We start from the raw sequence: 3,717 nt of genomic DNA, 5'->3' as shown, positions 1-3,717 counted from the left end.
ATTGATATAAGTCGTCTCAGGGGAATCAGAGGTATTAAGGCGAGACAGATGTCGGCCACTACGTTCTCTACTCTCTTTTTATCTTTAATTTCCAAATCAAATTCTTGGAGTAGAAGGATCCATCGTATCAGGCTGGGCTTAGAATCATTCTTAGAAAGAAGATACTTCAGTGCCGCATGATCTGTATAGATAATGATCTTGGATCCGATCAGGTAGGACCTAAATTTGTCCAAGGCGAACACTACGGCTAAGAGTTCCTTTTCCGTAGTCGAGTAGTTTACTTGAGCAGGATTTAGAGTCCTACTCACGTAATAGATGACGTAGGGTCTCTTATCCTTTCTCTGGCCTAAAACCGCTCCAAGAGCATAATCAGAAGCGTCGCACATAAGCTCAAAAGGAAGGCTCCAGTCGGGTGGCTGCATGATTGGTGCAGTGGTTAACGTGCCCTTAAGCTTGGTGAAAGCTTCCTGGCATTTCTCAGTCCACTCGTACGGAGCATCCTTTTGAAGAAGATTACATAAAGGACGAGAGAGGAGACTAAAGTCCTTTATGAATCGCCTGTAAAATCCTGCGTGTCCTAAGAAGGATCGCACGTCTCTGATATTCTTAGGTGGAGGTAGGTTAGAGATAAGATCGATTTTTGCCTTATCTACCTCGATTCCCTTGGACGAGATGATATGCCCAAGGACAATTCCCTTCCAAACCATGAAATGACACTTCTCCTAATTAAGTACCAAGTTCTTTTCTTCACATTTTTTCAGCACACATTTAAGACTTTCCAAGCACTTGCTGAAAGATGAACCGTAAACAGAGAAGTCGTCCATGAAGACCTCTAGATATTGCCCCACCATATCAGAAAAGATACTAAGCATACATCGCTGAAAGGTGGCAGGGGCATTACATAGTCCGAATGACATCCTTCAGTAGGCAAAGGTGCCGTAGGGACATGTAAATGTGGTCTTTTCCTGGTCTTCAGGGGCTATCTCTATCTGGTTGTAGCCCGAATACCCGTCAAGGAAACTGTAATATGAATGACCAGCTAACCTTTCTAGGATCTGATTAATTAATGGTAAAGGAAAGTGATCTTTCCTCATGACGGTATTCAACTTCCTGTAGTCAATGCACATTCTCCAATCAGTAGTGACTCTAGTTGGCACGAGTTCATTATTAGCATTGGCTACGATGGTGATTCCGGACTTCTTAGGGACCACTTGAGTTGGGCTCACCCATTGACTATCAGATATAGGGTATATGATACCCACGTCTAATAGTTTAAGAACCTCGGCCTTAACCACTTCCTTCATGTTTGGATTTAGTCTACGTTGTGGTTGCTAAGCGGTTTTTGCATTATCCTCAAGATATATGCGGTGAGTACAAATCGAGGGATCGATTCCCTTGAGGTCCGCTATCGTCCATCCCAGGGCTTCTTTATGCTCAATGAGAGTAGATATGAGCATACTCTCCTGTTCTTTCTCTAGGTGGGCAAAGATCACCACCGGGTACGTCTCATCTTGACCTAAATAGGCATATTTCAAATCAGAGGGCAAAGGTTTTAGGTCAAGCTTCGGCGACTTGAGGTTAGACGGTAGAGGCACTCCATCGGTTTGTGACAATTCTTCAAATTGTGGCCTCTACAGGTTAACTTCAAGTACCGGTGCAGTATCAAGCAAGGCGCACGTCTCCCTAATCATGTCATCATCAAAATCATGGCAGTGGGCCAGGCACGTCTCTAGATGGTCAGAGGATAAGGTTAGAGGTGTCGTATCTTCCACGAAAGAGTCAATCATATTAATGTCGTGGAAATCGTCATCCTCCTCTAAGTTTCTGCCGTTATTGAAAAAGATGTTTGACTCCAATGTCATATTCCCAAAAGACATAGTCATGACACCATTCCTGCAATTGATAAATGCATTTGAAGTGGCAAGGAATGGGCGACCAAGAATGACGGGGATCTGAGTGCTTATGTTATTGATGGGTTCGATGTCCAGGATGATAAAATCTACAGGGTAGTAAAATCTATCAACTTGGACCAACACATCCTCAATTATCCCTCTTGGTACACGAACAGAGCGATCAGCAAGTTGTAGTGTGGTTAGGGTGGGTTTTAATTCACCCAAACCTAACTGTTTGTATACCGAGTAGGGAATCAGATTGACGCTCGCTCCTAAGTCAAGAAGTGCGTGATCAATTTGATGGTTCCCGATTACATATGATATAGTTGGGCTACCGGGATCTTTGAATTTCTGTGGCACGTCTTGCTTTAAGATAACACTCACTTTCTCAGTCAAGAAAATTTTCTCTTGAATATTTTACCGTCTTTTGGTCGTGTATAAGTCTTTCAGAAATTTAGCATATAAAGGAATCTGTTTCACGACATCAAGTAGAGGAATGTTGACTTTCACTTGTTTCAACACCTCTAGGATATCCTAAGAGTTAGAGAGAGGTTTTGGTGAAACCAACCATTAGGGGAATGGAGCAACTGGCTTCTCTAGAAGTTCCGGTTCTAATTTTTGTAGGGTATCACTAGATCCATCATTGTTGTCCTCTTCTGGTTCTTGAGGCTTTTTGGGCCTAACCGGAAGAGTTTTATCAATGATCTTTCCACTCCTAAGAGTAGTGATGGATTTAGCGTGCCCCATCTGATTTGAAGAGCTGGGATCATTAATCTCGTACTACGGTTTAGGATTGGGTAGAGATTGTGCAGGAAGCATCCCCTTTTCTATAACCGTCATACGAGAATCTATCTTTTGCATAAAATCTGTAATTCCCCGCATTGCCTACGCCAACTCTTGTATGGAATTTTGAACCGGTTCCTCTTGAGGTTTCACTTGATTCAGATTTTGATTGAAGAAACCTTGAGGGGTAGCCGTTTGTCCATTCCTCCAACTAAAATTTGGATGATTTTTCTAACCAGGATTGTACGTATTGGAGTTAGGTCCAGTAAAAGGTCTTTGATAGTTATTTACGGCATTAGCTTGTTCATTCAACACTCCTCGAAAGGCGGGTATTGTAGGACAATTTTCAGTTGTATGAATGTTGCAATCACTGATGCCGCAAACAATTTCATTAACCTTATCCTTCTTTCCTTCCATGGCCTTAACTTTCCTTATGAGCGTAGTCACTTTACACTTGAGATCATCCTCTTCTTTCAAAAGATATAATCCACCCTTCTCCTTTAATTGAGTTGGCCTAGACGTGGTGTTTGACTTTGGGTAATAGTCCCATGATTGTGTTTTTTCAGCAAGACTATCGAGGTAATCCCATACCTCGTCAACATCTTTATTAATGAACTCTCCATTACACATTGTCTCGACCATTTGGCGCATGGAAGATGTCATTCCATCATAGAAAAAATTTGTAATGCGCCACGTTTCAAATCCGTGTTGTGGGCAAGAACTGACCAAATCTTTGAACCTTTCCCAACATTGGAAGAATGTTTCATCTTCCTTTTGGGTAAAGTTCATGATTGCCTTTCTGAGGGTAATCGTTTTATGATGTGGGAAGAATTTTTTTATGAATTCCCTCTGCATGTCGTTCCATGTGCCGATGGATCTAGGACGCAGTGAATGTAACCACGTCTTAGCTTTCTCTTTTAAGGAAAAAGGAAAGATTTTCAGGCTGATTGTATCGTCAGATACATTAGGAAAATATAATATAGCTATAATCTCATCGAACTCTTTCAAATGTAAATATGAACTTTCTGATTCAAGTCCATAG

The 3,717-nt window shown here is 41.7% G+C and overlaps 1 non-coding gene across 1 annotated transcript; it reads left to right on the top strand.

Annotated features, from left to right (window-relative positions):
- Positions 1 to 3,375: 3,375 nt before the first annotated feature.
- Positions 3,376 to 3,482, top strand: LOC131222046 (small nucleolar RNA R71). The gene has a single exon (XR_009159758.1). It is a non-coding gene; the product is annotated as a small nucleolar RNA R71 (small nucleolar RNA).
- Positions 3,483 to 3,717: the final 235 nt, after the last annotated feature.

Source organism: Magnolia sinica, chromosome 1 (assembly GCF_029962835.1).
Source record: "Magnolia sinica isolate HGM2019 chromosome 1, MsV1, whole genome shotgun sequence".
Classification (NCBI taxonomy): domain Eukaryota; kingdom Viridiplantae; phylum Streptophyta; class Magnoliopsida; order Magnoliales; family Magnoliaceae; genus Magnolia; species Magnolia sinica.
This window is presented reverse-complemented; position numbering and strand designations above follow the sequence as displayed.